This window comes from Zonotrichia leucophrys, chromosome 5, assembly GCF_028769735.1.
Source record: "Zonotrichia leucophrys gambelii isolate GWCS_2022_RI chromosome 5, RI_Zleu_2.0, whole genome shotgun sequence".
Taxonomy (NCBI): Eukaryota; Metazoa; Chordata; class Aves; order Passeriformes; family Passerellidae; genus Zonotrichia; species Zonotrichia leucophrys.
Window position 1 is genome coordinate 35,680,297 of NC_088175.1, and position 11,302 is coordinate 35,691,598.

Here is an 11,302-nt window from a genome sequence, read left to right on the forward strand (position 1 = left end):
ATGGATTAAAATAACCTCTGAAAGCTTGTCTGAAGGGGAACAAGCAGTCTTCTTCAGAGATGCCATTAGCAGGAAGATGTGGAGAAGGCTGTTCTGAGGGCTGTTTATTTTTGGCTTTCACCCCACTTTGTCTTTTGCCCTGGCCAAATATAAAAATAAGGAAATTATAATTAGCACTTGGGGCACTGTCGATGGGAGCAGCAAACAGGCTATGGCCAAAATTCAAGCTCTGATCTCCTCTGCTTCTTCATCCATTTCTCTCCCCATGACATGGACCCAGGGAATCTGAGCTTTGGCCACTGTATCCACCAGACAGCATGAATTTTCCATTTACAACAAAATGGTGATATATCAGGCATTAGGCACTGGCCAACTTTTTTGCCTGCCTAATCCTGCCCTTAGTCTTGTGGATATTCAAAAATTCCCTTCACAGCTATCTGGAAGTGAGAGAAGTGCAGAAGTTTGAAGGGTGAAGTTTTAAGGGTTAAGAGAAGGAAAATGCCAATTTACCATTACATTTTTAATCATTAAATAGCCATATACAATTCAATGGTTGAACTGGGAGGAAGATATGAGCTGATGCTGTGAGAAGACAGGTGCACATTGAGAAATCAAATTGAGCCTTTGGTCCTAGAAGACAAGTGGGTAGGTCAGGATTTCCAAAATCTCATCCCACTGCTGTAAGACATAGCTGACAACAGTGGTGGGAGCTTTGCCATCCCTACACTGGAGCGGAGTGAGTCTCCTGGCCTAATATCCACCACAAATTCAGGAGTTTTTGCTGTTTCCAGAGTTAGCTGTTGCAGCTCAGCTCTCCAAATGAATCCTTCTCAGAAGGGACAACCCCACCAAATCCCATACATGACCAAACAGAGGATGATGGGGATCCTGTCTCCATCTGATTAGCTGGTTGGTCTGCATGCCCACCCCTCAGCACCATGAGGCCCCCCTGGCCAGCAGACCAGGTGACCATTTCAGTCTCAAAAAAGTGCTTCTTTCTTCTTCCCAGCCTCCTGGGGGTCAGTGTACCTCACCAGACATCACAGGTCACAGGCAGAGCAATGGGTTTTGGCTTCATGGTGAGGTGTGATACACTCTGACTCCTAGAATAATTCCAGTTTTGTACCCCTATGGCTGCCAGGACCTGGGACACTGGGTTTGCTCTTAATCATTCACACCCTGTTCCTGCAGCACCTTAAAGTTGTTGCAGGTTTTATCCTCTATGCTACAGGTCTGAAGTTAGTCTGCAATAAATTCACTGTGTGCAGGGAGTGCTCAGTGATCTGGGCTGGGAGGGATGCAGGAGTCAGGCAGGAAATTCCAGTTGTGCCTTTCCAGACATCAGCGTACCCCAATCAATGGCAATTCTGCTTTAAGGTACACTATGACTCAACAACTTTGCTGTCTTTCCCTGTTTTCCACAGGTTCCAGACTCTTCCCAGGCTACAGGAGTCAGCAGTAAGCCTACATTAGCAGCCTTTTCTTCTCCTAGTTGATAATCTGGTAATCATCAAGCCATGAAGAAAAAATTCAGTTATAGCTGATACTGATATTCAACCCAAGGTGCCAAGCTTACTACTGGTTAATAGCAATAGCCTCCTGCCTCCATGTGAATGTATTTTTGCACTGAAATACTTGTGCTTTACATATTTATTAGTTAATTACAAATAAGAAATTAGAAAATCAGTCCTGTGCATGTAACAAATCATAAATTAATGTATTTTCCCTTAAAAGCATCATGGGTAACTGTAAGGAGCTAGTAAGAACTTGGCTGTCTGTTTCGCACATCTTCCTCCTCCACTTATTTGCTGACATGATTCTTTGCAGTCTTCCTTTTGCTATAGATTTGCAGCTTGTGGGTCTTTGCACTGAGGTTCACAACACTCTGCTCCACTGACTGATCTACAAGGATTCTTCCAGTCTTCCTGCTTAGAAATCCCACATTAACTCCTGTATAAAGACTAAGAAAGACAAAATGCCGTTAGTTTTCTGTTGCCTTTTAGTTAACAGAAATAAATTTACAAAGACCCATGGTTCATAAAAGGAATAAACAGAACAGGTTGTTTCTAAACCTCTTTGTCTCCCTCTGCTATGAAACTGCTGGAAAGTCATTATTACTTTTTTAATAGTTGATGCATTTCCTCTCTCTCTTCCCAGCCTACCAAGAATACTGGAATCCCATTTTAAAGCTCTTTGTTTCCATAACAGGAAGTGTGGAAAGTGCTATAGAAGCAAAAGGAGAGAGATTTGCCAGACCAGAGGCTTCCAGGAGCCAAGACAGTGAGAAAAAATCCTGCACTAGCATAAGATTTACAGTCAAATTGCCAGAGCTGGGTTAGGGTGACACGAGTTACCATGAGTAACCAGCCACGCACACAGGACGAGCCAGGACTATTGCAAGGGAAATGAAATTCAGCTCAGCCTGTGATGACAGGCAGTAAGCTGATCTGCTCATCCTGGGCTGCAGCACGTACACTCAGACAGCTGCCCCTGCTCAGCAGCTGCACTGGGACCTGCAACGGCATGGCAAAGCCAGGGAGCATGGGAGCCCCTTGGGACCCAGAGCCCTTCAAAGCAAACTGTTCCTTAGGGGTGTCATTGTCACAGGGACCCAAGCACATGACAGAGGCAGGAGAGATGGCCACCAGACGCTGTGCTGCACCTTCCCAGAGCAGGCTGAGTGTGCAGCCAGGGGCAAGGGCTGTCACTGCAAGAGGAGTCATTGCCCACAGTTTTTGGTCCCTTTGCCCTCTCACATCTCCTCCACCTTTTTCCCATACCTGCAACCAAGCAGGCTCCAGGTTTCCCTTTATGAAAATATTTCCTGTTCAGCATTAGGTTATCCACCTCCTGTCCCCAGGCAGCCAGGTTAAATAGCAGCAGTGGCATCAGCTGTACTGCAAACACCTCCAAAGGTGTCTGCTTTAGGAAGATGGAAAGCCAATGCAGAATCTCCAAAATTTGCCCTGGTCTACAGGCCAGAAGCAGCATTTCATTCATTACTGCCATGTTGGCTCCAGGAAATGTTTGGAGCCAGACAGGAGCCACCACACTGCAGCACCAATGGTATCGTGTACTGGCACAGGATAAATGGGATGCACCCCTTGATCCTATCAGCTACAAGAGAAAGCAAAGCTCAGCCCTAGAGAGGGCAGAACTGTGTGTACCTGGTACAGCAGAAGAGACTTACCTTGCTGGGATAAGCATCCTGCAGTACCCCATTCTTCTCCATACTCTCCCCATGCCCACAGCTAGCTCTGGAACAGTTGGGCTGCTGGGCTTTCATTTTACAGAGTGGTCGACTCTGAATGCTAAAAATTGTCCTGGAGACATTGTCACCTGAAATGTTAAAGGGATGTTTTAGTACAAGTGCCCACCTCACCTTTTGCTCACAGCAGGGCACAGTACTGGGGAATGCCCCATAGCAAAGTTTCTACCCTGCTCCCCCACTTTGATCCCAGGGCTGACAGACCTCACTGACCTCACAGGGCCTTTTGTGGCCAGAAGACAGCACTAGAAATTGGTGGCAAGAAATGCACTGCAAGGGATATATTTTGAGCTGGGCTAAAAATAGAGCTCTGACCCTGCTTGTGTATATATAGCAAGACCTATATGTGCTCCTGCTGGCAGTCAGTCAGTGCAGGGGCAAAGACATCCCTGCAATGCACCCCGAGTTCTGCTGAAAGAGCAAAGCTGCTGGGTGCAGCTCCAGGGTGCCTCCAAAGCAGTGCATCCCAGGGGCAGAGGGGCAGCAAGCCTGGCTGCCATGGGCAGAGGTGGTAACTCCTGATGTGAAACAGCCCTGACAACACCTTCTTCTCCAGGACATTGGATGGGGCAAATCCAATGGGAGCCCCACCAGCTCAGGACTGCACCTGGAGCGTTCTGCAGCACCCTCCTGCACAGGATTTGTGTGGCCTCCTCACAGGCACCTTGGGAGAAGCTGCAGAGTGAGAAGGAAGGCACAGCGCTGTAATGTGGAAGGTGTGGAGCTTGCAACAGAGGTGCAAACTTCAAGTGCAAGACTTCTGGTTTGTGGCTACCATCCAGGCTGCAGAAGAACAAACCCTTTCCTTTCACCCCACTGCATCCAAACACTCACACTCCAGTCTGGCACTTTATCCAGACCCATGTGCCTTGGGCTTTTATCCTGATAGCTCAAGACAGGTTCATTACTATCTTTAAATCCCATTCTTTTTCTTTGCACAAAATTGTCAATTTCCGCTCAGAAAAAAACACCACATTTCTGGTCCACCTTTAGAAAAGTGTTTGAGTCTCTTGAACTGTAGTTGAAAACAAGGAAAGGAAGCCAAAATTAATACTTAGTTTAATCTCAAAACTTTTTCTGCACATAATTCCTATTTTTCGCAGCCTGAAGCCATGGCTGAGCAGGCAGGGGCAAATGGGGCTGATTGCCTGAGTCCTCTATGCAGAAGGGAAGCAGGTGTCTGATCCTGTTACATCAGGACATTGCTCTGCTGAGCCTGCATGGAAAGAGTAATCCTCTCTCTTGCCTTGGGCCTCTTGAGTCCTCCTTGTGCCCGTGGTACTAAACACACCAGAAGAATTGCTTTTAAAATCCAACAGGACTATAAATACCAAAGAGCAATTCAAAGCCCTGTACCCTTCCTCAATACCACATTGCCCATAAGATGTGGACCTTGTTGCCTGAGACCAGCTCTGGTTTTGTAAGCACTTCCTGAGATGTCTGTGAGCTCCAGAATCAGGAGCCGTTTTTGAAATCATCTTCCTCCTCTGTGATTCTTTGAGCAGCCATGAAAGGCTTAACTAGCTGTGCACTGTGCTACCTCACCAGCAGCAGCTTCCCACATGGCTGTAGCAATCAGGGCTGCCAATAGCCACAAATAGCTCACAAGCTGCCTGGCAATGCCAAGCTCCTTGGTGTCTGCTCTCCCATGGGCAAGTTCAGTCAAGAATCAGGTTTCCAGGGCTCACTATACAAGACAGGGAGATTGTTAAGGCAGTGGCAGCAGAGGAAGCTGGAAGCCAGCAAGATAGTAGGAGGGGCCAAGGAGAAGGGCTTTGGTGGCTGCCTCTAGGTTAAGGCAGCTTGTCTTTCTCCTCGGGGCCATGCAGCTTGAGACCCTTCCCAGGGTGACAAAGCCAGACACAGAGCTGGACAGGGGTTCTGCTGCCTCCTCTGCCTACACTTCCCTCCAGGATGTGGTGGAATCAGGTTTAATCCCAGAGCCACATCAGGCAGGTAAGGACAGGACACAAGTCTTCATCTCTGTCCCACCAAAGGTTAGTGCTCTGTCTGCTGGCTGCAGGACAAAGTAACACAAAATGCCAATGTTTGTTGACCTTTACCTGAGGCCTATTCTAGGAGACCTGGTCTGAGTTATGGGGTCAGGCCAGTCTGGGACTTCAGAGAGTGTGCTGTTCAGAAAACCAGAAACTTCATTATTGTGATTAGCTGAGGATGTGGGTTTAGGGTGGAATGATTGTGACACTGAAATGTTTGGTACAGAATCCCAAAGACAGTGGGTCCCATTTGGATTTAGTCCTTCAGGACAAGCTGGTGCTGACTTCAGCCTTAGCTTTGCCCTCTGAGATCTGGCAGGACAACAGATTCAATATCTGGTATTGACATGAGTAAGTCCAGTGCCTGCACAAAGCAGATAACTGAATGGGAAATGCAGTAATGAACTAAAAAGGGAAATATATTAAAGAAGAAATACATAAACAATATTAATAGAGATCAATAAAAATAATGAATTAAATTAATAAATAACAGCTCCTAGAGTCATCTGGTTCTGGGATCCTGTTTTCTGAGACTATGCCCTAAATAACAAACCGCTCAGAGCTGAGCACACTGGAGGGTCTCACACTTGCAGCATGGCTCCAGCACAGCCCTGCAGCCAGTCCAGGGAAGAGGCTCTCTTTCTTTGACTGCTGTAGCCCTATGAAGTCCGTGGCAGCCCCAAGGCCACAGTAAAAGCCTCTGCCACTGCCCATCTGCACACACAGCTGCTGCAGCCTCAGGTACCACATGGTCAGGTGTAGGGGAGCTTGCCTGGATAACACAGAGTACCTCCCTAACGTGGCATACAATTACCCCTCGAGGGTTATACAGCCAAGGCACCCAGTACAGACAGATGGCTTTCTTACCTGAAGGTTGCACTGCTTCATGGATAGATCCATCCTGTCTGGGCTGAGATGTCCTGTCACACCAGCCCAGAGAAAATCCCTTCTGGGCTGAAGCCAGTCCCCCCTGCAGAGTGCAACGTGCTTCAATCCACATCGCTTCCCCTCAAAATATCAGCACCTCTTGCTTATTCCTGGTCACATCTCACAGCAGACACCAGGGTGAGGGCATTTTCATGGGGGGCACTGGCTCTGTGCCAGGCTCAAACCATGACAGAGCTGTTTCCTACCCAGGAGATAAGTGCTGGATCAGACTTGTGGCAGAGTTACATCCAGCCCCAGCCTGCTTCCCCTGGTTCATGCCCTGCAGACAAGATGCTGATGTGCATAAAGTGCCTACAAGGCCGTGGCCAGGCTCTTGGGAAAAGAAACAGGCAGCTAAGGAGAGGGAGCTGTGCTTCCCGCTCATGCAGAGACTTTGGGAGAATCACAAATAAAATGCTAACCTCATTCCTCACCCCATCACAAAATCCTCTCTGCTGACCCCTTGTTTGGAACAGAAGTCTTAAGCAGGGCCCCAGTGAGAAGCAGCAGCCCTAGGTCTGCCATGCAATGCCCTGGCTGTATTTCAAAAGCCAGTATTGGATTTTATTGCTAAAGATACAAAGATATGTGGTTCCCACAGCATGAGGAGCATTTTGTTCTTTCCACTGATCAATAACCCACGACTGAGCAGAAACCCCTCTTCTAAAAGCATTTTTGGATCCCCGTTTGCTGGAACTTGATATGTAAGGAGTGAGCATTTTGTCTCCAGGGAACATTGCACAGAGGGAGAGCTGCTCGTTTTTAAACAAAAAATCCAGTTTACTGGAACACGCAGAAAGGATTAACAGGCACCATTTATCTCTTGGATTTATTTTGGTGTCTTCTTGTCCCAGCTAACAGCAAAAGAAACCTGACCTGAGCTCAGCTATAGCCCTGCAGAAAGCATGGAGAGCACAAAGTGGGCTCAAAGGAGGCTCAGTGGGGTAACCAAGGGCAAACAGATCACAGAGGACACTTTTGGATGTGAATTATCATGCTGCCCATCTGCACAGCGAGCCTCCCAGAGCCCAACCTGCCCTTCCACAGCCTGCTGCTATCAGACATCAACTTCTCTCACAGTGCCACCCGTGGTTTTCCTAGGACACAGAGCAGTACCTGTTTCCACAGCTTCTTTCCACAGATTCAGCATTGCTGTGCACCAAGGGTCAACAAAAATGCTCCCAGTGTCCAAATCTTTGTAGCATTCATCCCTGTTTTCTTCCAATCTTACACTATTTTCCTGCCACATTTAGCCTTCCTGAAGACAGAATGGAACAGACAGTTCTGACACCTTCAAACTTCCTCCAGCAAGAATCCTTCCCAAAACGCTGAAGTTTTTTGGCACAAATAGCACTTACCTCACCTGACCATTCCAACCTTAAATATTTGAGCACCAATGGTCAGAACCCCAAATTACCATAAGGTAAAGCTGTTCTGACTTCATTTTGCAGGAGAGAAGTGGAGTGGTACATGAATGATTATGATAAGGGCAATAGATTTGAGATTTCTGTTCTTTATTTTCCATCTCAAAAGCCTTAAATGCAACTACTTATGCCTTCAATTTTCATCAAGGAATTTGCTCCTATTAACAACCCCCTGCACACTCAGTCTTGTTCTGGTCTTGCTAGTTGTGTCTCTGCTTCAGCATGTACATGAAGTATGAGAAACCTGGGCTGAAACCTTGGCTCAGAGGCATGCTGTGACAGCAGCTGTGCAAGACAGGAGCAGCCCTAACCTCCTGCCCCAGCCTCAATGGGCTGACAGAGATATACCATGATGGAGCTAAGCCAGCAGGAGCCCAGCCCACTCGGTGCCTTAGCAAAACCCCCTGAACCCCTCAGTTTACTCATGGCCACTTCAAACTCCCAGGGCAAGAGAGGACCCCAGAAATTTCTCCCCCAGCCCAAAGAGGATTAAGTCCTTGTGAGACTGCTGCTAAAACACTATGAGCATGGTCTAAGAGCAAGCAGTCCTAATGGGAGGGCTATTTGTGCTCTTTTTATGGTTTTCAGTTTCAAGGACCAAGAAAGAAATCCCTTCTCAGTAAGCCAAGGGCTGATTTTGTCTTGTCAGAAGTGCATCCTTGTGCCATCACCATTAACAGCAACCCCCTTCCCCTCTGGTTATCCCTTCACCACTAGCCAGCTAATATCCAGTGCTAATTACAGAATCATAGAACCAGCTGGGTTGGAAAAGACCTTTGAGATCATCAAATGCAGCCCATGACCAACCACCACCTTAGCAACTAAATCATGGTACTAAGTGCCACATCCAGTCTTTCTTTAAACACCTCCAGGTACAATGACTCCACCACGTCCCTGGGCAACCCATTCCAATGCCCAGCCACCCCTTCTGTGAAAAACTTCTTCCTGATGTCCTTGTTCCTAACAAGAGGATACATACAGAGTATTCAGGTACCAGGAACCAGAGGCTATCCCACCTCTAAAATCCCCATGGCATTTCAGTTTGAGGTCTATCCACTGACCATCCCCAAGAGCCATGGCCACTCCTGTGCTATGGATGGTGCCAGAGGCTGCAGGTTCCTCCACATGGATGGGTTCTCATTGCCATGCTGGACTCAGGTGTGCAATGGGTGTTGGAATTTGCCCTGTGTGCTGCATAGGGCACCTCTGATCTTCTGGATTTCCACGTGGAAGCACATGGACATGTGTACACAGGGCATGCACTGAGGGTGCCCATTTCTGGGTGGCACACAGAGCTGTGCCTGTGGCTCGGGTAAGCACTGACACAACAGTTTTCTCTGCAGCTCAGTCTGGCCACAGCAGCCCCAGACTGCAAGGAGTCTTCAGCTGGCAGTTCTGGCTTTGGCAGGGGCCAGAGGAATCCACTCCAGCAGCAAAACTGGGATGGAGGCTGCTTCTCTCAGGGAGCTGCTTGTGCTGCCCATCTTCTGATGCGCACAAAAGCCACCTTAGAGTACCCTTTGTGCTCTTTGGAAGACAAACCCTATGCCATGAGTACACGTTTTGCATTCAGCACACACATGTATCACTAGGGTAAACAAAGCTGTGGGTTTGTGTTTGTGCACTCAAGCAGGAGTGCATGGGATGTGCTGGATTTGTGTTCCAGTACCTGTAAATGGTGGCTTAAACAAGAGGGCCTTGTGGTAGGCTGTAACCCATGTTTTCCAAGGTGTGGGCTTGTGTGGGTGTTTAGGTGTGTTTGCAGGTGGCTGAAGGATCTCCAAGGAGCAGTAAGAGCAGCTGGGGCTGGCACTGTGTTAATCATGGTGGAAAAGCAGCACAAAGGGGTCAGAGCTCTTCCTGAGCTTCCATCAGGTTGAAGCATCCACAAAGGCAGGCACACCTGAGGCATGCTGAGTGTAGGTGTGTGCATGGGAAGAATTTACCCAGAGCTGTGTCCCCATGGCTCATGGGTGAGCCGCAACACGCCCAGGACAGAGGAGTGTCCTTGTCTGTGCTGCAGCTTCTCCCATGCTCACACAGCCTCCTGCAACACATCAGCTCCTCCTGCCTTTTGCTACAGCAAGGGAGCCCTAAGCCTTCCTGCTACAGCAGCATTAAATACAAAGCCTCAACAATGTTTTTTTTTTAAAGACTGAAGGTTCTGACAGAGACACTGGAACAGTTTTACAGGAGTAATTGCAAAGGTTACCTCAGTCCACTGTCCCTGCGGATGTGCGGCGGCAGCCTCTCCTTCCAGCCCTCTGCCCTCACACCAGGCTCTCCTTGCCACACCTGAAATCAGCAGTGGCTTGAAGAGTGAGAGGCAAGAGCAATTCCCCCCTGAAAATTGCTGTCTCTCAGGTGAAACAAACAAAAGCAGAACATTTTGAGAATTTGACTTTATCTGCCACTTGGGCATCTCCAGCTGCCCTTTTCCCAGGTGACCCCCCCCCAAAATGGTCCACCCAACCTCCCCCTGTGCCAGCAAGGCTCTTGGCAGCACTGCCTCAGGAGGCATACACTGGGGAATGGGATGGGATGGCCTCACATCCACTGCGGCCAAGAGAAGGGCAGCATCAGGCCACAGAGCCATGCCCCCCAGGGGACACTGCTGCAGTACAGGCACAATTATATTTTTCCAGTATTAATCAAAATCAGGCATTTAAGCTGGGTAAAAAAAAAAATCAAGACAGCAGAAAAAAATATATTTCTTATTCTATGGCCAGCAATTTCCTGGCCAAAGAAAAAGAAAAAAACTCCACAACATTTTTAGAGGAAATATTTACTTACTAATATTTTTATTTAATTCTGTGTGCTGTGACAGTCAGAGATAGGATGAGAGATCTCCATAAGGCATTAAGTGTGACATAGAGGGTTTTTCAGGCACACACAAGGTGAGGCACAAGGAAGGCCTAATTCTGGCTGTGGCTGTGTCAAGGGAACTGTGAACTGAGGCTGGGGATGAGGGGAGAAGCCTCATCCCTCTCCAGGGCACAGGCATCCCTGACCCAGTCTGCCTCTGTGATGCTCCCATCTCATTAGATGGAAGCTGTTGGCCAAAGCATCTGCTGGCCAGGACACTGCTGTGAGAGCTGCTTTCAGATCAGTGCCACCAGCAAGCAGAGGGAGGTGGTAAAAATAACCCCTGCTTGGAGAGCTGTGATGTACTTACAAGCTGCTGAGAAGGAGGCTGAGCCTGGTGTGCTGTCCCACTTGAGCAGGCATCAGGCTGAGAGAGACAGCAAAATGGAAAAAGTGAATCTGCTGGGGTACAGAGACAAGCTGGGCTGTAAATCAGAGCTGAGAGCACAGGGAAGACAGGGCAGAAGCAGGCAGGCAGTGCAAACACTAAGCAGAGTTACAGCTTTCCGTGAAGTTTGTTCATTTTGGGATGATGGCAAAAAAGAGCAGGACATTGTGCAATGGATGGGGCATGTGGCTGTGGAACAAGGTGCTCAGCTCTCCAGTCTCAGCACTGCATCCTCATGGCAGGTTATATTCTGCTGGGAACATTGACAAACCAGAGCTTTACAAAACAAAATGTACTTGGGAAAAGCTGTGCTAAGAATTGTGTCAACCAAATCTGTATTTTGAGGAACACACAGCTGAAAGAGGCAGCTCTCTGTGGGCTGGACAGCATATACTCCTTTAACAGCCTCTAACTGCTGTTTCACAGGGACACA

The 11,302-nt window shown here is 48.2% G+C and overlaps 1 long non-coding RNA gene across 1 annotated transcript; it reads right to left on the bottom strand.

Moving 5' to 3' along the window:
- Positions 1–1,683: 1,683 nt before the first annotated feature.
- On the bottom strand, positions 1,684–10,849 carry LOC135449025 (uncharacterized). Its single transcript, XR_010440621.1, has 4 exons — positions 10,792–10,849; positions 9,829–9,911; positions 3,191–3,339; positions 1,684–1,961 (listed from the first exon to the last, which is right to left on the bottom strand). It is a non-coding gene; the product is annotated as an uncharacterized LOC135449025 (long non-coding RNA).
- Positions 10,850–11,302: the final 453 nt, after the last annotated feature.